The sequence below is a fragment of the Protopterus annectens genome, chromosome 9.part0, assembly GCF_019279795.1.
Source record: "Protopterus annectens isolate FY-2018-M chromosome 9.part0, PAN1.0, whole genome shotgun sequence".
Lineage (NCBI taxonomy): Eukaryota > Metazoa > Chordata > Ceratodontiformes > Protopteridae > Protopterus > Protopterus annectens.
The window spans coordinates 663415524-663443500 of NC_056743.1; the positions used below are offsets into that span (position 1 = coordinate 663415524).

At 38.3% G+C, this 27977-nt stretch overlaps 1 protein-coding gene across 2 annotated transcripts in view; it reads left to right on the forward strand.

Moving 5' to 3' along the window:
* The window catches only part of LOC122811421 (regulator of G-protein signaling 3-like), a 610403-nt gene that overhangs the window by 12700 nt on the left and 569726 nt on the right, over positions 1-27977 (forward strand). The gene's annotated exons all lie outside the window — the stretch shown is intronic.

A 27977-nucleotide genomic window follows, 5' to 3' on the forward strand; every position in this document is an offset into this window, starting at 1 on the left:
ATTGGTTTGGATGGTGAGTGTTACCATTAAGTTTTAATACATGTTATGGGTTTCCAAGGTCATAGGGGGCCCCTAGCTTGCAAATAATTGGTACTGGATTTTGCCTGTGGTGATTTGAACATAGAGAAGCTCAAATGCATTGCCCTGTTTGACAAGCCTTGGGGTATATTTATTTTTTATGTAAATCGAGACACCTCCACCTTTATTCCCTGTCTGTATACTAGCTGGTCTAAATGTGTCGAAGGCATTATAACCTTGCACTACCAGTGTCCAGACATCAGCATTCTCTCGGGTGAGGAAAGCTTGGAAGGAAAGGAGTTTTTAAGACTCCTAGCACATTGAGCATTAACACCTTTAAATTTCCTTTTGATTTGTCCAGTTTGGCATTGCCTACAAAAGGCATTATGGGGAGGACAATGCTTTAGCTAATATTCCAAAGCTAAGAGGTGCAAACAATCCCTGGCAAAGCAGTGTGGGTTTTTGACCACTTCCTTCCATGCTGACAAATATTGCACCCCCTTAAAATGACACCAGAATCTAAACCAGTTATTAAAGTCAGTCATCTTCTGTTCATATTGTGGCATCATACATGGAGACGGTAACGTTGTTCAGTGCTAGGCTCATACCAGCCTGGGACATCCATGATGTTTCAATCCATATAGTCTAGGGAGACGCATCTCCGGTCACTTACATCCACATGAACTATGACTGAGTTATATTGGTACTAGTGGTCCAATGATCTTAGTGTGTGTGTCTAATATGGAGGATCCTGGCTCCTGATAAGCCACTGACCTTGACTTTCTACTTACTCAGCCTGCAAAGAGTGATATCAGTGTGCCTCACAATGGAGTCTCCAATGACCAGAATGTTGGATTATGTGGTGGCTTGCCTTATAGGCTTATAAGTAGAGCCTCTGAGATGTGGCTGTATGCGCTAATGTGGGTGTTGCTTTAAAAAAGTGTATTTGGAGCAGCTGAGGGCATTTGTTATGTGTACTTCATATTGGAGGTCTTTAGGGCTTGGAAAGGTTACCCTTAATTGCCTCAGCATATGTGGGTCTGCTTTTGAACTGTGTGTGTTGGTTACAGTATGTGTACTGCTGACAACCAGATTGACATTAGGAATAGTTCCTTTCTAGAAAAAATAGGCAGATGCTATCTTTTTACCTTATGTGCCTCACAATATATCTATTAAATCTTGTTCTTTCGTTTTCCCTTCAACCATTCCTAGGCCCTAGCATTATATTCCTTTTTCCCATGCATCGTGTTCACTTCTGGATTCAAAGTCACATTGACACCTCTTCCAATCACCTGTATATTCCCATCATCTATTATCTCTTTCCATATTAACAAATTGGGTTATCAGTATTAGGCGCGTATATATATATATATATATATATATATATATATATATATATATATATATATATATATAAAATCAATTTTTTACTATTTTGCAGTATATGCTTCCTTGTAATCCATCCTGCCATAAAATTTATCCTTCTTAACTTCTTAACTTTCAGGCAGTGATGAAACAGAATTTCTTCTCCTTTCTTACTCCTCCCACTTCTGTGAGCCATGTGTGCCATGTTTGGGTATTCCTGCTGCTGTAACTTATGCACTTCCCTAACCTATAAATTTGTTTCTTGTAATAGGGCCACTTGAATGTTTTAAATTTTGAAAAAAATCCTTTTATATTTAATGGGGTGCGAGGCACCTTCTTACATTCCAAGCGATACAATTAATATGTGTAGCACAGCTGCTACCTTTGGTCACCTTTACCTGTGTTAACTGACCAAGTCTTGGTCCCCTCTCCCTCAGCAAAAGTTTTTTGACTCCCTGAGCAGGACTCTTTTGGCCATTATATATGAAACTCCATCCAGCACAAACTGATCCTATTGGCTTGTATTAGAATGAAAACAATGAAAAAAAAAACAATATTTTTCATCACCCCACTTAGAAAACAATGCAACAAGGGTTAGTGCTCCTCTAATAAAGCAAATCATAAACACTGGCATACTCCAGATGTAGCCCTTTGATAAAGATCTATTTTCAGATCCCCATAAGTCTTACATAAAAAAGTGCCAATTATTTATTAATCAATGTCTAATATATATTTGCTGTTTTGTAAGAATTTAAAATGGGAAATCTAGGAAGAAAAAAAGAAACAGTAGTTTAAACTGACTGAAAACATAAAGCTTATTGTGTTTTACCTATTTTTTTTCTGTACTACCAATAACTTTTCCTCTCCCTTTGATGACGTACACAAAGGGTAAAGGTAAGAAGCTAGGGAACCTCTCACCTCTGACCTGGAAATGCTCATCCCCAACATGCTCCTGGTATGATCTTTATTTTTCTGGCATTCTTACAAAATTAGAACATTATCATATAACATTTCCACTGAAATAGACGTGTTCAGCAAAGAATGAAATGCCATAATCAGGAAAAAGCTGCACTACTGAAATCCTAATTCAGATTGGGGGTTGGCATAAAGGTTAAGATGTTTGCTTCGCAGACAAGAACTACAGGGTTTGAATTTCACCTAAGGAAACTGGTCAGGCTTAAAATGGCCAAGTACCTACCTATGAACCAATATTTGCATGTTTAAATGCTGTGCAAGGCTATATGTTTCACACATTGTCTTGTACCCCTCTTTCCTAAATAACAACTAGTGTCTGTACATAATCTACAAACCGCAGAAGTGATGTGTATATTTAATCAAGCAACACTACTAAACCAGTCCGTATTTTGCATTTCCTCACAGGTATGCTTCTCCTTCTGCAAAATGTTGCCCATCTGGAGGTTGTTGATGCAGCTGCATGATCAAGACCTTGAAGTCCACCCCTTGTTATGCTAGCAGTGTTCAACTTTGGTATCGGAGTCAAATCTCCTCCCTTCCATCTGCTGCTGTTTATCTTGTTTAGTACTCTGACATCTCACTACCTGCTCTATGCCCATGCCTTTTACTGTGGGTTCTACTTTATTTTTTACAAGGAGCGGTGTCTTCTACTGTCAAATTTTTGAGTCTTTCACTGTGTCATATTTCTCCCAATATCTGTTACTTTATTCCTCTAAGCATTTATATTGATTCTAAATGTTTTGCCTGTTGTGGCCCTGTTTTCTATTTGTTTTCAATGTCTTCTGGATTTTTTCCGAATCTATCTATGACATCTCCATCTTACTTATCCATATTTTCTTACCAGTAAGGCATAGTAGTTTTCTCCTGGACTTACTTGCTTCCCACTCCATTGCTTGCATGAAACAATCTGTTCCAGACCTATCAATGAGCCTTTATATCTTTTTGTTCATTTACTTCACTATAAAACTGTGATATCTGCAATAATTGTTAATCTTCACACTTTCTCTCATGCTGTTACTATTAATATAGTTGGATAAACAGCTAGGGTGGGGAAGTTTCCCCTTCAGAAAGTCTGCTTCCTTGTGGTGCTGATAAAAGTCAGATGAAAAGTCCACCACAATTGTAATGCAGTTTTACTGCTAGAGAAGCCCTCAGTGTTTTCTGTTGTATTGGATCATCTAGTCCCTTAGAGGAAGGAGTTGGTTGAGGCCCATAAGCCCATGTCTAGGATTATCCAATTCTGATTTTTGTCCTTCAAACTCTATGAATCCTTTCATTTCTGAAAACAAACTTAGATGGAAGCTTCAAATTCTCTCTGTTCAAAATTTCTGCAAACCCATGTAAATCCTGAGTACTTAGACTTTTACATGCACAATAAATTCACACATCGCACCTAAGACTTCTGTTTTCTAAATCATCCAGTTCATTTGTAACACACATATTTTTCTCTGTAGCTCTTGTCATCTGTCTGATTCTTCCTTTACCACCTTTTTCATTTGTTTGTTTGTTTTCCTCTAAAGTAGAGGCAGTTTGCCCTTGAAAGTTGATAAAAGCTTCCTGACTACGTTGCATGGTAGAACAGTAGATCTCTATGCCTAGCACAATCACAGAATGATGCTCAAACTGCACTGTCTGTTTTTCTCTGAATTTGCTTCTTTAATTAGATCAAACAATACATTTTCTTTGAAATTATATTCCTGCAGTTTTGTCTATAATTTTTGTTGGCCGACTCCTCAGTTTCTATTTGTTTTATCGTCAGTGAAGAGAGAGAGAGAGAGAAAGACAGAGGTTGAACTAACCAGCAACTTTTTTCTGGGGCAAGCTACGCATCAAAAATGGATTTTAAATGCAAATCCATTGCAAACTCTCATCAAGGCACTATAGATGTGTTATGGCTGGATTAATTTAAAAAAAGTGTGAAATCTGTAGCTGAAATTAAATATTTGACCTAACATCATCTCCTTGATGGAATTTACAGTGTTTGTTGTATGTATTTCTTTCCTGTTTTAAACATCAGCAGTATTTGGCTCATTGTTACCAGGTTGCAGGGAAGGCATCCATGTGGTTTGTAAGGAAGTAGTAAATTTTACTTCTTGAGGATGCTGTGTGAGGCAAAGCTATTAGATAGTTTGTGATATCGATGTTTTTTCATTTATGTGAAGTAAAGAACTGCAGGACATTTTGATGCTGCTGTCTCTTTCAGGTATAACAATGTTAACAGGTGTGGTGGCTATGCTTCATGCAATAAAGGAGGGATATGAAGTTTTACCAGATTTTAACCCGTTACCACTCTCAGCTGCTCATACTAATAACAGCACATGGGGAATGTCCACATCTGTCGGAGACTAATATTCTCTTGCACCCTATGCTTTTAATTCAGTATTGTTTGCTTTCACTATCATAATGTGACAAATCAAAAGTGAAAATGTACAGCAAACACAAGTGACGCATCCAATCATAATGTTGAAGAATACTGAGTGTGCACATGCGAGCGAGTGCGCACACACACACACACATGCACTAATATATCAGTATATTTATGTGTGCAATACCGTTACACAAATGCACAGTCATGCAAAGAAGGGAAGCTTTGACCAATTGCCCATGCAATTGTGTGTGTGTGTGTGTGTGTGTGTGTGTGTGTGTGTGTGTGTGTGTGTGTGTATAAGCAACTTGCATACAGATGAGATGTACTGATATGTAAACTCTCATTATTTAATCTTATTTCAAAATATTTTTTGCTGTAAGCCTTTTCTGTAAGTCCTCCTTAAGGGGCACTAAGCAATGAAAAGCAGAACACTAGCTTGTATTCGATACTACGCCTCCTTAAATACTTTCCTCATTATGTTTTACTTTCACAAATACCAAGGGTGCTTCTAATAAATACACAGAGGATGAATTTTTTAAACCTGCGTCATGAAACTATAAATAAATGAAGGCCTTGCAACCCAGTGCTCTGTGTACGAAAGTTATGCACTTCTCAGTTATTTACTAGCCTTATAAATGGATGTACACGAGTGCTATTGAGAGTTCCTTAGTTGGAAAATAGAAACCTCCTGAATTAGTACACACTTTTTACTTGTATGCATCTACTGAAACAGCTTAGTGCAATTAACTATCAGAAAACTGTTTCAGGAATGCAATATAATTATGCATGGACAAATTTAAGATATCAGCATCACTTCAAAGGGCATCTGTAATGTAGTATTTAAAAATAGGTCAAGGTTTTTATTTATTCTGAATCAATGAGTGTGCATTCCTTACTAAGATTATAATTAGACTTCCCTCTCTTTTTGTATAAAACACAGTGTTATCTTCAATAAATTCCATCAGGAAGCAAATATATTGGCTTTCCAGACTTTAGATTTGCTGTGAAAGGCATGCTATAGTGAAGCACTGGATAGATGATTGCTGTAGAAGTTGCCTTTTCAGAGCTACATCTGCTTCTATTGTGGTTTAGTTGTTTTAGGCTTTCTGAGGCTCATTTGGTGTTTCTTGACTCCATGCCTGTGTTAGACTGTATATCATAGCGCAGTGTCGTTATGCAAATCCTTTATAAGCTCTTATGTATGGTCCGGTAAAACTCTGTAACTACACAGTAGTACAATGCATAAATTACTCAGTTCAAATTTTCTCTGCTGTCCCATGATGTAACTAAGCATAGCTGAGAGCATAAGATGGCAGCTGAAGCGTATAATGGCATCCAGTATAGTACAAGGGGGAATACTTAACAGCTGCTGAAGGGTCATTACAGAGGCAGTATAGTACAAGTGGGAATGTATAACAGCTGCTGGAGGGTCATTGCAGAGGTGACACATCCTGCCATGATTAATGCTAATTTGCCGTCTTAACTGCATGTGTCCATAGGTAGTTTATTAAAATAGACAAGGTGTGTTCCTTGTATCATATGTTCATCTTATTACCTCTCTTACCAAAATAACAGCATTGACCAAATGTAGGTCAGTTTGACTCATCTTAACCCCACTTCCTTAATGGGGTCAAAGTAGAAAAAGGACGATGAAAGGTAAAACACACACTTTTTCCTAGTAAAATTAAAACATGTCATAGTGCCATTTAATGGATGCAGTAGTGGGATTTCTGTGTTAAAATGATCTGCTGATCTCATTCCTTGTTGAGCACAAGCTTACAAATAGCTATGGTATTTGAAAAGGTTGCTGCATTGCAGATAGTTTTTCTGAAGATTAAATGGTTTGGTTCTGAAGTGGTAACACAGTGTATTTGTTCTTGTAGTCTGTTATTGGGTAAACAGCCATGATTACAGAGGTAAAATCTTTGTCTTGAGTTCTTCAGGAATGCTTGCGTGTGTGTGGTGTAAGTTGCATCCGTCTAATCTTTATGTTACTAGCCTCACTAGTTAAAGCAAAACAAAATGAGTAGAAACACAATAAGAGCCGGCAAAATACAAAAAAAGACGTTTAATGTAAGCGCTTTCGGTGTAGCCTATGCCTCACCTTCTTCAGACAAGATAAGATTCAATTAACAATCCATTTATAGTAAATTAAAATCAGATCAATTGATTAATAATGCTTCATTATGAATTAAAGGGAAATCGCAGACAAAATCTCCTAAACAAGTAAATAGAGAGCATACTATAAAACATATAAATAGTAAAAAAATGTTTGCATATGTATATATATATTTTAAAAGGTAATGCAACGTAAGCATTAAACAACCACAAATATGTGTACATAATTCTATGTCTAACTAAAATACTATGCAGTCAGCTGACTACTCTAACAACAAAGCATATCCAAGACCCCCTTTTAATACATCAAATGTCCCTATCCAATTTTCTGCTATTGACAATGAGAGGTAAGGGCCAATAATTCAATGCAAGATAACCCTGTTAATGATGATGCTGAAACGCAGCCCTTAAGGCGCAGTGAAAGACTTAATACTAATAACAACAACAGAGACAACAACACTGTTATCAGCAACAACCAGCCTAGGGCTTCCAACAGTAATACGAATAGGATACATGGATCCAACCAGCAGGGTTTGCGGATGAATTCCAATGGCCAACAGAACAACTGGCAACCCAGCAGGAACCACACACAAACAAAGAACAGACGGAAGCAACGGAGGAGATAGTTTGTGGTTTGGTTCACGGATTGCTATGCTTGTCAGGAGCAAAAATAGAAGATGTGAAACAAGCCTTGGAATGCCTTAATGTATGGATCTGTTTTTATTCCTGTACAGATGTCACCAACAAAGATTCTCCGACTGTTAGTCGTGAACTGACAGCCCTCCTAGGTAGTATAGCTTGTACTGGTGTTAGGACATATTTTTCACAAATCACCTATAGAAAGGATAGTCAGGTCACTGTGAATGAAAAGATTTTTTGGATAAACACCTACATGGAAAAAATGTCCTGTTTTAAAAAATGGAAATGTGTAGAGCATCCAAGCCTTCTTTGGGCACATGTGTTCAGACAGGATAGTGTGCATTTCTCTAGATCAGGGAAGAGAATTATTGCAGCAGATATTTTGCAATATTTGACAAACACTAGCCAGGATTTTCGTCAGGTCAAAAATGTAACAGTTTACAGATAACAACATTTGATGCATCTCTGATGGATGTTCATGCTAGAAGCATTAATAATAAAGTTTTTTTATTCTACAATTTGCTACGTTCCCACAAGATTGATGTTATAGTTTGTGAAACATGGTTAGAAAACAATGACTGGAAACCAGTTCTGTCAGGATATAAATGTTTTTACTGTAACAGACATTCTAACAAAAAAATCAGGTGGAGGTGTTATGACCGGGATTAAAGATAGCTGTGAGACTTGATTATTACATGTTCAATGATAACATCAATACTATAGACTGTGTAAACAATAAAGACAACCCTGGAACATATAACAATTGTTGGAGTGTACAGACCACCAAAGTCAAGTGCAGATGACCTAGAGGAATTCATACATTTCTTACATGAAACACAGGAGGGAAGAATAATATTAGCTGGGGACTTAAATTTACCAGAAACAGCGTTGTCACCTCACAGTAAGACGCTGTCCGGTTCGATTCTCAGTTACAGTGTCTTCTGCGTGGAGACATGCATGAATGGGCGTACCTTCATTGAAGGTTGTGTGTCAGGGCTGGCAACTACGTACGTAAAAATCAACTGCCAATCATTAGCGGACCGGAGTCCTGCTGTGGTGACCCCTAACCAGGAAAAGCCGAAAGTCACAACAACAGACTGGAATAATATTGATTCAACAATGTTAGTAAAGAAATTATTCACAGAATATATTCAGAAACAACAAATGCTTAAGATTGTAAAAAATCCTACCAGGGGACGGAATATACTAGATATTGTTTGTGTTCCCAAAGAAATTACTCTAACTTCAAGTCAAGTTTTACCACTATTGATGTGCATTGATCATGGGGTCATAAAGGTTAATTTGTCGGTAGATAATTCTGCCAAATTGAAATCTAAACCAATGCACAGAAGGTTAATTACAGATTATAGGGAAGCAAAACAGTTACTATATAAAAATAACTGGAGTGAGGTGTTCAGTGGAAAAACTGCAGATGAAATGTGGAAAATTTTGAAAGAGAAATTGTTTGAGTGTAAAAAGTCAAAAAAATGTTTAACATCAGGATCTAAGCACACAACAACAGGGGGTATATTTTCATAAGAACAAGATACCTGATTAAGGTGAGAGACAAAAAATATAAGAAATGGAAGAGAGGTCAAACTACAACTTTGAAAACTGAAATAAACGAACTGGATAAACCGATTAAGCTTACCCCCTTTGTATTCAGGGTGCTGCAAGTTGTAGAGGCCACAGATAGAGGTGGTGACTATATAAATCAGATCGAGTTAAATGAACTAAAATGGATACTTAAACTTAGAGGTCACTGCCCCCCAGGTTTGAACAATTATATTACCATCAGGTCATTTCTTAATAACCGAAGATGACATTATATAGTGTAGAATAGTTACCATCTCCAGCCGCATCTGTGACATTTATTTATCGGTTTAGTGTGTATTTATTTATTTATTTATTTATATATATTTTTTCTTTATACATTCATTATTGTGCCTATTTATTTGTTTTTAAGTTTCAAATTGTATACAATTGCTTTCAAGATACACCATATTATGATTCTGATATATTATTTATTCATACAGCCTGAGAATTCATAGAGCTTTGCTTCTCTTAACTTATCTCATAGATAAATTAATTTATTTATTCTATTTCATTAATTTATCTAATTTTCATTTTTATTTAAAAAGTTTATATTATGCATTGACTATTTTAAGCAAGTTAGAGGTGGTTTCTTTGACGTAATTTTATAAAAAATTAAAAATTTTTAATTCTTTATTTCACTATACAATTACAAATATATAATATATTTTAGAAACAGCGAGTCATAATTTACATTTATATTTTTATATGACTATATTTATATATTTATATATTTATATTTATATACTTATTTATACTTATTTATTTATTCATATTTATTCATATTTTTATATACATATATATTTGCATATCTATTTATACATACTGTTATTTATTTATCCATATATATATTTACATCAAGTATTTTCATGAATGGAATTGTTTTAGTATACACTAGTAAAAAATTTTCATTAAGGAATAATGTGAGCATGTTTACATTTTAAGTGAGCTAAAAATGCTGCATAAGTTGTCCAATGATTTATGCTAGAACATTTTGCATCAAATACTCGTCTGGTTGCTTTGTAATATTGTTTTATAATGTGTTTAGAATAGGCAACATTTGTTCAGTTGTAATTTCATGAACTTTTGAATGTTCTTGAAGTGTTATGGCAGGGTTTGTTCTATTCTTTATGTTTGTTTATGTTTGTTTTATAATATGCTTTCTTAATTACATAAGTAGTTAATTGATTAATTTAAGACAACTGTTTATTGGCTGAGCCTCCCTATAAATTTGCAACTATTTTTCACATTAAATTGTCTGATGAAGTGTATGGTAGCATACGCGAAAGCGCTTACCTTTTGTCTGTTTTTATAAATAAAAAGTAAAAGTTTTTTAACGTGGAGAGTCGGAAGCTTCTTGTTTTATATTTAAACCGATTAAGCACAATGTTAGACAAGATCAAGAAAAATGTGAAAAAAATTATATAAGGATATTGAGCATAATAGGAAACCTTTTTATGGATACATAAGATGTGGCAGGAGTAAAGATACATTAATTGATAAACTGTGTGCAGATTCTAAAATGTATTCTCAGACACAACAGATTATAGATATATTTACAAAATTTTATGCAAAACAGTTTGGCTCCACAAATGGGGTGACAAGTTGTCTAGTGACATCCAGGTAACCCCAGATACTGGAATCAAATTAGATTATATTGAAAAAGAACTGTGCAAACTGGATCCAAACAAAGCGCAGGGAGGAGACGGAATAAGTAACAATGACCTGGGAACACTTAAGTAAGAACTTATACTGCCATTACATCTATTATTCACTAGGTCAGATAAATATGGGGAGATTCCTCAAGATTGGAGGCATGTACTTATTAAACCTGTCTTTAAGGGAAAGGGGAGTAGGACAAACCCAGAATCATATAGACCCTTTACTTTCATGTTGTGGAAAAATAATGGAGAAGGTAATACTGGATATGTTATTGTCAGAACTGGATAGGTTGAGACTTGAAACCATATATCAGCAAGCATATGTTGAAAATTGATCTATTACCACCTGTAACATGATATTCTATAACAATATAATAACAGCTATGAATGAAAAATTGTGCTGTGATGTCATTTTATATAGATTTAACTTCAGCATTTCACAAGGTCATGCACAAAACACTGATCAATAAATTAGTACAACTAGGTATTGATGTATTGTTGATAAGATGGATAGCTGCATAGCTTGCAAATAGGACATGGAAAGTATCACACACCAACTGGACAGGAGAAATCCGTGGCTACAGTCAAGGTGTCCCACAGGGCTCTGTACTAGGCCGTTTCAGACTTTACTTTTTCATCTGAGGTGTTCTACAGTCTATATGCCGATGACCTGAAATTGGGTAAACCAATTGCAAGTGTTATAGATAAGGCATGTCTGCAAAATAATTTGACTAAATTGACCATTTGGGCACAGGAGAATAATATGTTGATTAATACATCAAAAACTAAGCATATGAGATTTGGGAGACATAAATTGAAAGGTGAATATTTAGTACAGCACACATTGATTGAAACTGTAGACTCATTTAAGGACCTGGGTATATGGGTAGATTCAGCTATGAGTTTTTCTAATCATATCAACCAATTGGCTAATGATAGTTATAAAACTATAGGTTGTATAAAAAGATTTATACAGTCTAGGAAATCAAACATAATGAAGTCATTGTTTGTTAGTTACATTAGACCCAAACTTGAGTATGGAATAACAATATGGAAACCCTGTAGGAAAACAAGCATGAATAAACTGGAAAGAGTACAGCAGAAATATACTAAGGGCATCCATGGATGTGAAAATCTAAGTTATTATGAAAGACTAAAATATCTGAACTTGTACAGTGTCTCTTACAGATATATAAGAAGAGATCTTATTCAGGTATATAGGGCATTTAGGGATGACTACCTCTGGGAATGTTTGGGGTTATCAAAAAAGTACTAGAGAATCGTCAGATAACCTATGTAGAAGATTCTGTAGGAATGAGAAGTGTACTAATTGGTTCTCTGACAGAGTAGCTGATGCTTGGAACAGACTACCAAATTACATTAAAGCAAGTACTAATTTAGATATTTTTAAGAACAGCCTGCACGTTTATTATGGGAACAAGTGCTTTGGTGTATTAGCATGTTAGAAGGGCTTTAATGCCCATGCTTGAAACATTTCTATGTATGTAGGTATGTATGTATGTATGTATGTAGCACTACACAGATGTCTAGCATCTTTATTAAGTTTTATCTGGAAGAAGTAATTGCCTTCTGCAGAAGGTGACTGCTCCAATTGCAACAATTTCTTTTGGGTAATCACATTTAGGAACTGGTAAACAACAACTGCTAAGAGACCGATGAGTAACCCAGAGCTACTTACCCGGGTTTGAATATCTTCCACTCCTACCTGCAAAGTATGTCATGCCAAATAATTGTCCTTCCGGACCCCCCCCCTACAAAAGATAAAATATGACAAATGTGTGTGTAGTGGACTATGCAAGGTTACAGAAGTTTCTTTTTTCTCACCTCCTCCTTCACTGTTCATATCCTTTCCAAATTAGTCTTGTCAGTGAGAACACCTTTGCTGTACACTAGTGATTAGATCCAAGGTCTAAATATGTTGCATTTTTAAAACTCATAATTCCAAATCGTAGCTGTCTTAGCCAAATACTCAGATGGGGTTAAAAAGAAATTTATGATGGCCTTTTTTTTTTTTTTTTTTTTGTGGAGTACAGCTTCTCCCCTTCCCACCCAGTGTAGGAGGCATTGTTCCCTGCACCCCCTGCTAATTTACTCACATCTCTGAAACTTTCTACCTTGGAGGCAAAAAAAATTAACACCTCAATTATTTTTTTCCAACATTTTATGCCTGGAATGTCAAGACTCAGAATTCTAAGATTTTCCCTTATTTTCTCCGTATTTATAAGGCAACCTGTAAGCATATGCTACTAAATGATCCTAGAATTATTATTTTCTCTCTCTCTGTCTCGCGCGAGCGTACACACACACCCCCGACTGTATTTGCAAATCCTGTAATTGTGATTTCTTATTAGAAAATTATTGGTTTCCCATATACAATCTCCACCATCAATTGTTTCTTGTATTTTATATTTCATTTTCTCATCACGGATGCAGCATCTCTATTTTTCCTATTTAAATTTGACAGTTCCAGTTCTTTGTGCTACAGCTGTGTACCATAGAATATGCAAAGAATTATGGGATTGTTTACTCCTCATCCTATTTGAGTTATTTTAGGATGCAGTTGTTTGTATTTTTCATGGAAAGAATGCAAGTAGCATTGCCCGTCCTATTAACTGCTAAGTGTTACTAGAAAACACAAGCTTCATACAAGGAAAGGATAAAGGATTCTGTAGCCTTTGGGTCGTAACTGAAGGACGTCTTCTCAGGGAAATACTTTGGGACTTTAAATTTTTATATCACAAAAGTGGATACTACACAATTAGCCTGACACTTTAAGGTGCAAAAATTACTTTGTTTGACTGAAGCAGTACCCATAAGGCATCAGAAGTGTCAAATGTAAACTTACTTAAGATTGCCCATTACTATTAGTTTTTCAGAAATCCTCCTTATTCAACAGCTCATTAGAAAACAATTGGTCATGAACATGTTGCTTTGCCTTTAATAGAGGCTCATGCTATGAGAACTGCTGGGGAATATTTTGTTGCCCATTACTATTAGTTTTTTCAGAAATCCTCCTTATTCAACAGCTCATTAGAAAACAATTGGTCATGAACATGTTGCTTTGCCTTTAATAGAGGCTCATGCTATGAGAACTGCTGGGGAATATTTTGTTGCCCATTACTATTAGTTTTTCAGAAATCCTCCTTATTCAACAGCTCATTAGAAAACAATTGGTCATGAACATGTTGCTTTGCCTTTAATAGAGGCTCATGCTATGAGAACTGCTGGGGAATATTTTGTTGCCCATTACTATTAGTTTTTCAGAAATCCTCCTTATTCAACAGCTCATTAGAAAACAATTGGTCATGAACATGTTGCTTTGCCTTTAATAGAGGCTCATGCTATGAGAACTGCTGGGGAATATTTTGTTGTAAATTCATAATCCTGTATGTTTAGATGACTCATTGTCATTGCTCTAATGACCTCAGAATTACTGCATCTTTGATTTTTTGTGCATGTAGTTACTTTTTTATATAAATGCATTTTTTCAAACTATTGATCATTATAATTGTAGCTGATGTGCAGATTAACCCAAATTGTCTAGATGCCTGTGTAACTCTCTTTGCAATGTTGTTGCAATTGCATATAGTAATTTGAATCTATGGGTAAACCACGCACATGGAAAGAACAGTATTTGTTTGAGTGTGTGTGTTTTGTGGTGCTGTCATTGGTTTATGCTAAAAATTGCTTGGTTATGAGATCTTGGTGAGCAGGTACGTGACTTGTAACAAAAAGCCTTTTAGTGACACACACAGAAATTCACAGCTGAAAACAATGCAGGACTCAGGATAACTTGGGAGAAATGCCCCTTTTGAGAATACCAGAGGCAGAAGACCTGCACAAGATAACATACTTGCACCACCTGAGGAAGGAATGTTTTTTCTGGTAATGTCATAGCACTGATAATGGCTGATGAAGATTTAGTAAAATTCTAAATCACTGCAGTCATTATTTCTTCCTGTTTAAAAGCTGATTCCTTTGTTTTATTTATTTTTTTTATTTTTTATGTATTTATTTTTTTTTGAGGGGGGGTTGGGAAGAATTGCGTCATCTACTTTCTAAAGTATTCATTTATGTGGGACTTGACTGTTAATTTCAGCCGCAGATGACAAATGTTTCAACACTCTTTGACAAGTAGTTTACTCAGTAGTCCAGACCAACTGTAACTGAAAAACTGGTTAAAACTCTAGTCACTGACAGTCATGTGACCACCACTACCAATCAGAATGTAACATCCCAAGAGTAATGTAGCAGCATTTTTTAACAAGATATGTTACTTGTAATGGAACCATACCCTTCAAGTGTACCTCATTATGAGGAACGTACCTCATTTGGGGTCTTAAAAAGTTCATGTTCTTCGACGTTCCACATTGAAAGGGTCTGTAACACATTCAGTGTTAGGAATTTTTTTTAAGTGAAATCCATGGTAAATAGAAATCATATCAATTCACTAAAAGATCTTCTTTATAAATAAAACCAGCACATTTTAACCATCCTATGACCTTCCTAGCTGAAGTTGTTAGTAAGCGATTAGTATGTGTTCCACATTTTGCCCATTTGTTCCACATTATAATGGCCAGTGTTCCTCATTTTGGAGATGGAAAGTTGAGAGTTATGACCGGAACTCATGTAAATAGCAAGTTTAGGGATGGCAAAGGCTACGTTAGCAAATAAATCACTGTGTAAAAAATAAAATTACCATCTATACCATCATATTACATGTTATTTACATTACTTACATCATGTAGTAGCACTGGTGAGGCAGACTGGTATATGTAGTTCCAATATTCCTTATGCTTACACAGCCATTAAGTACCCAATGGAGGAACATATTAGTATATCCTGCCTAAATAATAGTTTATTATACTCACACATTTAGAAAAGACATAATACAGTAATTTGACAAGTTTTTGAGCTTTCCTAACAGGTAACAGTATTTATCATGGCTATGCAGACCCACCAGAAAGGTAAGACAGTTGACGAATAAAGATATATTATAAGATAGATATGGAATGAAAATGGGCGGCCGCGGTGGTGCAGCAGTTAGCGTTGCTGCCACACAGCAAGAGGTTCTCCAGTTCAATTCTCAGCTGGGGTGCCTTCTGTGCGGAGTCTGCATTTCCTCCCTGTGGTTGCGTGGGTTTCCTCCAGGTGCTCCGGTTTCCTCCCACATCCCAAAGACATGCAGTAGGTGGATTGGATACTCTAAATTGGTCCTAGGTGTGACTGGGTGCATGTGTGTGCCTTCTGTGGAAGGTTGGGTGCCAGGCTGCAACTCGACACTGTAAACTCCACTGCCAATCATGAGCAGACAGATGTTCCGCTGTGGCGACCCCTAACCGGGAAAAGCCGAAAGAAAAAGAAGATATGGAATGAAGATGAGTTCTTCAAATCTTCCAGAGTATGATATCTAGATTAAGATCTGAAATGATGACAAGCAGGAAGCTTTAGAAAGAGTGGGGAAGAGTTTTAATCATTAAAGAGAAGGAGAAGATTCTAGAAGAAAAAAATTCCACGAGGAAGTAGAAAGGATAGCAGAGATATGAAACACCATGGCAAAGGAGTAGAGCAGGGCCATCAGAATGATAATAAGGACTGAGGTTGTTCATAAGGAAATGCCTGAAGTAAGAGGAGAACTAGACATGCATACAGGTGTGTGAACGTTTGTTCCATGATGTGTACACAGCATTGGGGAAATTTTGTTTTCTATGAAAGGAGGTATAAGAAGGCTTGAATCAGATGTACTGAGGAGTCCTGAGTGGGTGTGCCAAATGAAGACATTGTACAGACATTGTTGAGCACTGTGGAGGAGGCTGAAGGCAAGGCAGAGTGATGAGCGATAATGCAGTAGGATTAGAGACCAAAGCATTTTAGGCCACAGAGGGTGATATAAAATGAAGGGTAACTGCAAATATAAAGTTTTATTGTAGGTTTAGTGTCAAAGGAAGACAAAAGTTTTATAATGATATTGTCAGCAAACAGAGAAGAAAGCCCAAGCACTAACAGCTCTGACCTTATTTGTTAAAAAGGTGTGACATAGTAAAGCAATTCCATGTTTGGTTTTTGTATTGTGTAATCTCATGCACTAACCAAAAGTGGAGCTCTTGATTTAGATGTTGACTACCTTATCAGTGATTAGTAGATGGATGCCCAGGGCAATAAATGAGATTCATGGATTACTTCTAGTCTTACTGAAAGAGTTTCTGAAATTCATCTATTTTGTTTTACTTTTGTTAAGGTATATTTGAGAAACCTGCAGCCAAAGTGATATTTTCTAAAAAGCATCTTATAGTCTGCCATAGCAGTGCTTGACTAAACGTGAGATGGATTTGGCATAGAAAACTATGGGGTCTATATTACAACGTTGAACTCACAGGAGTTTGACCGTTGTAATATTGAACAGTAAAGTTTAAAACCCAAAAATATCGCTGTTCTGTTACAAAAAAAAAAACACAACACTTGCACTTTAAACTTAAACTAAAGTGGGGGGCTTCGCCCACCACACCCCCCCCCCACTGTTGGGGGCTGTACCCCCACACTCTCCTACTTAAATATACCAACTCCAAGATCACCCCACAGTGGAAGAAATAGCAAAGCCCCGAATACGGCCCACCGATTTTTTTTCCCTGGGAAAAAAAATCAGTGTGACGTGGCTTTGCTATTTTCGTATTTTGGACATTTGGGTTCGATATTACAGTGTTTGGATTCCTGTGAGTTTGACCCCAACTATGTGATGTAAAAGTCCAGCTTTACCACGTTGTTGGAACCTTTAATTTTAAAGACTCTGAGGTGAAGAGCCCTATACAGACTCTCTTAGCACCCTTTGCTTGCAGAGTATTGCTTTGAGGAGACGTGCATTTGCCACTTAAGCTCTTCCATGCAGGTTGCTTATAAAGCATCTGACAGCCTGAGAGAAGGTATAAAGAGCAGAAGGCTTGTGCAGTTGAAGTGTGTGACTGATGTTATGAAAGGCCTTGGATAGCTCGGGCATGATAACACAACCCCAGTAGTCTCTCCAAGGGCCATCTCCATTATATGGTTTGTTATAATGCTCAGAAATGTATTTTCCATACTATAGCCAGAAGAGAAGTTAGACTGGATGGAAAATTACATTTATAGGTAGCAACTTTAGAAATCCACTTATTTTTGAAGTACTTTTGCAAGATCTGACAACAATGCAATGAGTCAAAAAATATTAAAAGTGGCCTGCATTCCAGGAAAATGAATATGTTTCTTTTCCAAACTACTGAAGTAGTAATTTTTAAGAATAATTGGTTTGTGTGGTCAAGACGGGCAAGTATCAGACTTGGCAGCCAGCTTAAGAAACGTGGAAAGATGGGAATCATGACACTCACAAGACTGTCTGTGTATCAAATGCAAATTTGCCTGCAGCAGTTTGTCGGAAACCCAGGTTCACAGCTGTGGCAGAATTTCATCAAGTTAGATATGCTTACTCTGTTGTTGTACAGCTGAGGTGGTAAAAGAATACATGGTTTTGACTGAAAATTAAGTAGTTATTTTCTTTAAGGTTATATCACCTCAAATATAATATAATTAAGTACCAAGTATTGTAACAGTACAGTTTATATAGGGTGCACAGGGGTTTCTTTCTACTAAAAACTTTTTCTCTAGAATATTGTGTGTTTGTGTACTCTGAAAAACGTTTGTTAGTTTTTGTTTCTGAGGATGGCCATTGATGAAAAGGAGTTTGAGTGCCATGAGTGAGGATAAATAATCAACAGAGGGACAGATGTTGGCACTGGCAGGGTTAGGATTGGGATGCATGACCCCAAAAGGAACTAAACCCTCACCCAAATTCACTGTTCAGACTCCACCTTACCACAGGCTATGTACCCAAAGAATGGCGTACAGCAACAGTCATCCCGCTCCACAAAGGTGGTGCCACAACACAACCAGGGAACTATCATCCTATAAGCCTGACTAGCCTGGTCTGCAAAACTATGGAGCGAATCATCATGGAACTCCTAAACAGAGACATTGGGAACCTCCAGACACTAGACCCTACCCAATCTGGCTTTGTTAAAGGCAGATCCTGCCTCCTAAACCTAGTTGACTTCTTTGAAACAGTTACCAAGGCAATAGATGAAGGGGAGGAAGTCCACACAGCCTACCTGGACTTCGCTAAGGCCTTCGACACCATTCCATACTCTGGCATCATAGATAAGCTCACCAGCTTGAACATTAACCCCTATGTCACGAGATGGGTGGCCAACTGGCTCATGGATAGAACCAAACTTTTCTTGTTCCACTGAGGAAAGCCATGTTAGGCTGAAACCAGTCTGGATTATTGAATTGTTCGATATGTATTAAAACACTTAAGTTTTACCTTAGTGTTGCTGTTGTTTTGTTGCTGATATATACTGAGTTTTGTGCTGGCATTTTTTCAGTCATGGATAGAACACACATGGTCAAAGTCGCAGGTGCCATGTCCGACTCTAAACCAGTTACAAGTGGCGGGAAGGGCTCGGTCCTGGAACCCCTCCTGTTCGGTATATACTTCTCTGAGGTACAGGCAAGCATGGGAGGACTATGGCTGTCCAAGTTCGCAGATGACTGCAAACTGGGGGGCATAATCGACTCACCGGCTGACACAGACATCCTCCAGAAGGGTCTCACAGAGACAGATACCTGGTCTCAAAACCATGACCTCAAGCTGAATGCCAAAAAATGCATAGTCATCCCCTTTGGGAAAAACAAAGTGCCCATGAATTATCACATAGGTGGTAACCCACTAAGTACGAAAGATGTAATTAGGGACCTGGGGACCCAGGTAGATAGCAACCTCTCCTTCGATAATCACATTGCCAAAGTAGTTACAAATTCATTCTATGTAACCCACCTAATTTCGAAAGGGTTAACCTCTAGATCAAGAGAGGTCATTGTGCCCCTCTACTCATCACTCATTAGGCCCATAATAGAGTACAACGCCCCATTTGGAATATACCTTACTCGACACCTGCAACAGCTGGAAAGGCCACAGAAGTACCTCATCAAGAGGATCATGGGCCTCAAAGAGATGCCCTATGCAGCTCATCTAAAAAAACTCCAGCTTTACTCAGTTGCTTACCGCCTGCTTAGAGGTGATCTCTGCCTGACATATAAGGCCATGTCCAACCCGGAATTAATGGATATGCTCCACCTCAAGAAAACCAAATCTCTTAGAGCCACATGCTCCAGTGAACTAAACCTCAGCACAACAATAAACAGGACATGCTGGAGGGATAGATTCCTGTCTCAGAGACTTCCCTCGCTCGGGAATAGAATCCCAGTTTATGTTAGGCAGAGCCCCTCGCTGACTCGCTTCAAGAGAAATCTTGACGAGTGGATGGGAAATCGTAGGTTTATCCCTGGGATCACTTCAGTGGCCCTGCTAGACAGAGGCCCAGGAAACTAATTTAAAGGGGAGGCAAAAGCCAATACATTCTGGCTAGGCTTATAAATGCCCTTGGGCAGATAGCTTAGTACCTACCTATGAATAACAGATGGGTGCACAGACTGAGATGTTGAAGGATGCTAGGGACTGAATGTAGATGTGGTGCGAATGAAGGATTTTATTTTTCCTTCTGAAAGTGTTATGCCTTTCTTGAATTATTAGGTGGCTACAAAAAGCTAAGCTATGTTTTAAGGCAAGTCTGAATGCCAGTGAGCTTTAGGTTCTGGAAGTGCCTGACTTGGGGAGGAGAAAATTAGTTAATGGAAGCTAAGGAGTGGTTAGAACAGTGATGATAGATGAGGGCAGGAAACTTCTCTAACTACTAGGCACAATGTATTTGCAGTAAGTACAGTGTTCAGATTTGAGAAGAAATATTTCTGAGATATATTAACAGTTGATTCATTATACTGGACGAGGGATAATTGGGAATGACTGTGACCTATGTAAAATGAGTATTTTTGGGAAGGAGGAAAAATGTGCAGTGCGGGAAAGGAGATTGTATAGAACAGTGTATACTTTAGGGTGCGTTTTAAATTTCATAATAGGGTAGCAGTGAGTGCAGTAGCTGTAAATACCCACTCAGAGCACTACTGTTGCACATTGTGTAACAGAGAGCCAGATCCTAACTGTTGGTTCAAAGTGGCACCTGATACACTTTGGAGTATTTGATTCTGAAAATGGCAAATCATACATCTGGAAAAAGAAAGCAAGTTTGATTCTAGAATACAGATCTGGATTCACACAAAATGGTGGGAGAAGTAAATTATTTAAGCAAAAACCCACACCTGGGTGTGGGTAATGCTGGATTTACCCACAGTTGGTGTGATTTGGTCACGAGGGCGAAAGCAAAGACAACCGTGGGTAAATCCAGCATTACCCACACCCAGAAGTCAGTTATTGCTATTATACGATGATATTATTTAAGAAAAAAAATACTTACTTTTCTTAAATAATGGCATTGTATAATGCCTCCTTGCTGCCCTTCCACAGCTGTCTAGTATTCTGCGGCAGTTCTGATGTACTGCGCATGCGTATGGTTATGCCGCACATCAGAACTGTGTGGAAGCAACGGAGAAAGGAAGATCTCCATTGCTTTTAAAAACTTGTCTCGCTATGTTAAAGTTTAACATAGCGAGGCAGCTTTAAAAAAAGCAATGGAGAAAGGAAGATCTCCGTTCCTTTTTTTTTTAAGATATCTCGCTCTGTTAAACTCTTAACATAGCGAGATAACAGCAACGGAGCGCTTCTGTTCTCCGTTGCTGTCCAAAAAAAAAAAAAGACATGCTAATAGAAAAAGTCCAGGTGACGGGACCTTTTTCCATTAGTATAAGTCTGATTTACAATATGCACGCTGACCAATCAGCGTGCACATTTTGGAATATTAATGGGGGGGTTGTTTTATAATTCATTATTTTGTTTATTGTAAGACTATTTGGCTGGACAGTATCAATCTGAATTTGTAGGAATGAGATGGAATAAAATATCTGTCTATCAAGCAATTAATTTTTTTCTGTGAGATTCTTTCTAGAAGCTAAAGCACTTTACAGAAAATGCTAGATAATAATATCTGGGATTTTGACATAGGGAAGGAGGTGACAATAAATGCTGGAAAAATGCAGTGTGAGGGATAATATTTAAAATAGTAATTGTTTATAATCCAAGATAGTTTAACGATGGCCAGTTTCTTCAAAAGGCGTATATATGACTTTTAGACTATCAGTAAATAAAAAAAAAGTCCATGAATCAGTGCAGGCATGTGGGTTTTCTGTAGGCAACAAAAACAGGTTTTACTAGCTTTGAGCCTAGAGACAAAATAGTTGTAGGTAGTAAAAATATATATAAATAAAAAGGGTTTAATTAAATCGTGCAACTAACAGTAAGCAAGAGAGAGAGAATGTGTGTGTGTGAGACTGTAATAGCAGCCTATAAATGAGAACATAAACAGTAATGGTAGTGAGAATGGAGACAGATGAGGCGCTTGAAAAACCACTTTTTATAGCAGATTCAGTATGCAAACTGTAGCAGATGTGCAGAAAATGTGTAAGACGTCATTACCAAGGCACAGTCTCTGTAATAAAAAAACAGCAAAACAATGTGTACTTATGATTGTATTTTGCTTATCTACAGGACACCAAAAGCTGTAAATACCTAGTGAAAGCATTACAATTACAACTTCCTGTGTCAATGAATGAGTGCTACATGATAGTGCCTTTATCACTCATTCAGCTTTGCCTGGTAGGCTGGCCTACACTCTGCCATCTGACAGAATGACCCCCAGTCTGTTTCATGCAATCCAGTATGGTACAGTTAGGCTGCCTACTTTGGTTATAGTTACATGCATTTCTGGTCAGTAACCTTGAAGCTAAAGAGACAGTACCTTTATAGATCAAGGTTAATCCAAGTTATGAATAATCAGTGTCTACTGTCTATCTTCAGTCTAAGGGTGGGGCTTTGTTTAATGACTACAGATGGTTGTAAAGTGGCTTCTGTTTTGTGGTGATATTCAGTCTAAGGATGAGGCTATATTTAATGACTACAGATCACAGGAATGATTAAATACATCCATTGCTAAACTAATATAATTTAAAAAATTATCAATTAAGAAAATAAACAATTAAAATCATTTCTTTAAAAATTCTAACAATTATAAATAGGAAACAATTATTATAAAATGCTTAATAAATGCATGTACTAACTATATAAATCATAGCTTAGCTGCCCTGAATTTTAAAACAAGAACAATGGAAATTGTCTCATTTAATCCAGGTTCTAATATGGCCTGTTACATAAATTGCCATAATAATTCTCTGTATTCAAACCTGGTCTCCCAGGTGGTCCCCCTAGGGCTTAAAGCCACTTTTTCCAAAATACCAAATTTAAAAGATTTAAATTGTGGGCAGACCAAGGAATGTTTATGAAGTGCACTAATGTGGTCACCTTTTCTAATATCATACAGATGTTCATAAATAAATTTTCTAAAAGCTCTCTCTGTCTTTCCAACATAAAATAGCCACTTATGCATTGACCAACATCTTCACAGTGACTGTTAGACATAGGTTCATAGGTAGGTGCTAGGCTATCAGCCCTAGGGCCCATACAAGCCTAGCCAAAAAATGTACCCTGGCTTTTGCCACCCAAGAAAATTATTTTCCTGTGCCCCTGTCGAGCAGAGCCACAGAAGTGATCCCCGGGGTGAATTTCCCATTTCCCATCCAATCATCAAGATTCTTCTTGAAGAGTGCTAATGAGGAGCTCTGTTTGACATAGATAGGTAGTCTGTTCCAGAGTATGGGAAGTCTCTGGGACAGGAATCAATACCTCCAGCATGTTCTGTTTATTGTGGTAACAAGGTTAAGGTCCCTAGAGCGTGTAGCTCGGAGGGACTGGGATTTCTTTAAGTGGAGCATGTCCAACAGCTCTGGGTTTGACATAGCTTTGTATGTTAGGCAGAGATCGCCCCTGAGTAGGCAATATGCGATGGAGTAAAGCTGTAGTTTTTTTAGATGGTCTGCATAGGGCATCTGTTTGAGGCCAGTAATCCTCTTTGTGAGGTATTTCTGTGGTCTTTCCAGTTGTTGTCGATGTCTTGTGAGGTACATACCAAAAGGGGCGTTGTACTCTATAATGGGTCTAATGAGTGATGAGTAGAGGGGAACAATGACCTCTTTTTTTCTGGATGAGAATCATTTCATGATGAGATGAGCCACATAGAAGGATTTCCTGACCACTGTGGCGATGTGATTATCAAAGGAGAGACTACTGTCCACCTGTATCCTAAGGTCTCTTATCACATTTTCAGCATGGGTACAGAGTTTTTACCAAATGGGATGACAATACACTTTTTGGCATTGAGCTTCAGGCCATGGCTTTGACACCAGGTATCTGTCTCAGTGAGGCCCTTTTGTAGTTTGTCCACATCGTTAGGAGTTTCTATTATGGCTCCTAGTTTGCAGTCATCTGCAAACTTTGTTAGCCAAAGACCTTCTGTGTTGGCCTGCACTTCAGAGAAGTAGATACCAAACAGGAGAGGACCCAGGACTGAACCCTGTGGTACTCCAGTTGTCACTGGTCTGATGTCGGATTTGGAATCCGCTACTTTCACAGTGTGGGTTCTGTCCATGAGCCAGTTGGCAACCCATCTTGTGACATAGGGATTTATACCTAGTTTAGTGAGCTTATCTATAATTCCAGAGTTGGGGATGGTGTTGAAAGCCTTGGCGAGATCTAGATAAGCTGTGTGAACCATTTTACCCTCATCTATGGCTTTGGTGACTGCTTCAAAGAAGTCACTCTGGTTTAGGAGACATGATCTGCCTTTTATAAATCCAAACTGAGTAGGGTCTAGAGTTTGGAGATTACCAATGTCTTTGTTTATGAGTTCCATGATGATACGTTCCATGGCCTTGCAGACCAGGCTTGTCAGGCTAATGGGGCGGTAGTTCCCGGGGTCAGTCATGGCTCCCCCTTTGTGGAGTGGGATAACTGTCTCGGTGCGCTATTCAGTGGGTACAAAGCCTGAGGTGAGGCTATGATTGAACATGGTACTTAGGTAGGGTGGCAGTTCATTCTGTAGTCCATGTAGAATGCAGCCTGGGATATTGTCAGGTCCCATGGATGCTGTGTTCTTGGCTTTGGAGAGTGTGTATTTTACCTGTGCAGCCGTGATTATAGGAACTTTGCATTCTTCCGGTATAGAGATGGGCCCTCTAGGGGGTGAGAGGGGGGGAAAGTTAGCACTGAACCAGTTAGCACTGAACCTATCTGCTAGGATGTTGGCAATATCAGTTGGTTCTGTATATTTAGTGCCATTATGCTGTAACTCAGAGCAGATCTGAGTGTTCCCATTTAGATTCTTGACATAGCTATAAAATGCTTTGTGGTTGTCTTTAGAGTCAGTGGCAATTTTGTTTTCGTAACTAGCTTTGGAGGATTTTATGAGGGATCTCAGCTTCTTACTGAGGTTGACCAGGGAGTTCCTCCAGTCATGGGATTTTACTCTTTTTTGCAACAGTTTCTTTCTTCTGTTGTAGAGTTTGTTTATGGCAGAGGACCACCAGATTGGCTTCCTTTTTTTGGAGGATAACATCTTGGTTCTATTAGGGATAGCATGATCCATGCACTCGTGTAAGTGCTTATAAAGTGCATTTGTGTAGGCTTCGGCAGTCATACCTCTATTGTCCGTCTGCATGGGTGTCATGAAGTTTGCCACTTCTGTCTTAAGAAGTGTGAAGTTGGCTTTGGAGAAGTTTTTTACGATGGTTTCCCTAATTGGGGCTGGGGGTGGGATGTTGATGTCTAGGCTGATTAGCTTGTGGTCGGATCTGACCAACGAGGAATTGACCTCTGGTGTGGAACACCGGTTTCCCATGTTGGTAATGACCAGGTCTAGGATATTGCTGCCCCTGGTGGGGTGTGAATAAGTTGATCCAAGGCGTTGGAATTTATGAATTCTAGAAAACGTTGAGCAAAAGAGTTGGTACATGAGTAGTTTTCCCAGTTAATGGTGGGGTAGTTGAAATTGCCCATTATTAGGGTGTTGGGTTGTACCCTAATACTTTCCAGTGTATCAAGAAATGAGGAGTGTGAATCCTGGGGCATGGTGGGGGGTCTGTAGCAAGCTACAATTTGGATTGCGGTCTTGCCAGAGTTAGTTGCACTTGGATAATCTCGGATGCATTATACTGTGCAGCTAGCCTGGAGGTGTGGATATCCTTAATGAATATGGACACGCCTCCGCCTTTAGTGCTTCTTTCTGGGTTAGGTGGCCGAAAGGTGTGGTATGAATTGAAGCCTGGTAATGCAGGGGTGCTCTCTGGAGCTTTGAACCAGGTCTCTGTCACTGCACAGATGTCAATGTTCTCCATTTTAAGGAGTGCCTCGAGTGAGGGCATTTTGAGATTTAGACTTCTAGCATTGAGTAGCATTACCCTCAGATTTTGCTTGCTTGTACCTGTTACAGTGGTAAATTTGTCATTTGAACCTTGCCTAAAAAAGGCACTATAGGGGTTGCAAGAGTCTTAGCCAGTATCCGGAATCCTAAGGGCGATAGGTGCAGGCCATCTCTGGCAAATCATCGTGGACTGTCAATCATGTCATCCCAGGCAGACAAATACTGGATCCCCTTAGAATGACATCAGAAGCTTAACCAATTGTTGAAGTCAATCATTTTGTCCTTGTACTGTGATATCATTCTGGGTGATGGCAGGATGCTACTCATGGTTAGGGTCATACCTGCCTGGGATACAAGATCGGAGAGCTCCTCCATGTCTCTTTTCATGTAGTCCAGGGAGGTACATCTCAGGTCATTCACACCAACATGGACAATGACAGTGTCATATTTGTACTTATTGTGGAGTGACCTGAGTGCATGCGTTATGTGGCGGATCCTGGCACCTGACAGGCAGCTGACAGTAACTTTCTCCTTATTTAGTCTAGTGAGTGGAACATCAGTGTGCCTGACTATAGAGTCACCTATGACTAGAGTGTTAGGTACGTTGTTATGCCTTATGGGCTGTGGTTGAGTGACACACTGAGTTTGTGGGCTATGTGTCATTTGGGTTGTGTTGGGGGGTGGAGTTTGCTTGCTTTTATGCTTTGGATGTCCCTGATACTTGGGCAGGTTTTTATTGAGAACCTCCGTGAATGTAGGTGTGTATTTTGTGTTTCTATGTGTGTGTTTTGGTGGTGTAGGTTTTGAGGGACTATGTGATGAGTGTGGTGTGGTGCAAGTGTTTACCTTCTCCTCTTGACTGTCTAGTCCAGTCTTGGGTGAAGAGAGCATTGCTTCCAGTTTGGCTATATAAGTGCATCTCTCACAGGTTGTAGTGTTGGGTGGTAGGAGGAGAGGGTTGTCTGTGTACATGAGGCAATTGCTGCATTGCCCCAAGATGCCCAGATTCATCAGGTTGACAGGAGAAATCACTGGGAGCTGACCCTTAGACATGCCTGGATAAGTGCTTATTTATTAAGTACTAAAAACTACTTTCCACTAGACAAGTGAGGAAAGTTGAGTGCTGTAGCAATTTGCAGCTTATGTAGTGCTTACGAGTTCTGAACAAGTGCTGAGTTCAAAGAAACAGATTTGAGTGCTGAAACTAGAAAACTGGCTAGTGCACAATTTCTAAGGCAGTGGTGTTACAAACATAGCAATACTGTAGTAGTTGAATTCCTCTGGAATCATGAACTCCAAAGCATTACTATCAATGAGAATCTCCTCATATCACATGGGATCTCCCAGTATGATCAGTTCAAAAAACAGATGTAGTAGTACAAGTTAGCATTAATCAATGAAATTGATAAAGCCAGCAGTTATGACTTTGTGTCAGTCAATAAGTAAGTCACTTTAAAGTACGACAATTTACAAGTATAAATGAGGGCAGCGTGGAAGACAGATACTCAGACAGCCCCTGTAGTAGGGGGTGCGACATGACCAATAAAAAGGAATTTACATTTGCACTTAAATATGCTACCAGTATATGATGTAACCCTATGCAAATTGCAAACAAAGGTAGTTCTGGGTAAAATATGGGTATTGAGAAGAGTGTTCTTATCAAACATCTAAGGCTGAAGCAAAACTGAAGTACTGAACTTTAATTACAATCCAGACCTCTCCGAAGCTCTAACCAGGACCTACTACAAATCTACAAACCCGTATCTAAATTTGGACATAACATGTACAGCTATCACCCCACTATTGCCTGGAATAGGCTCCCACTAGAAATCATAACCTTTACACATCCTAAACAGTTTAAGACAGCCACCAAAG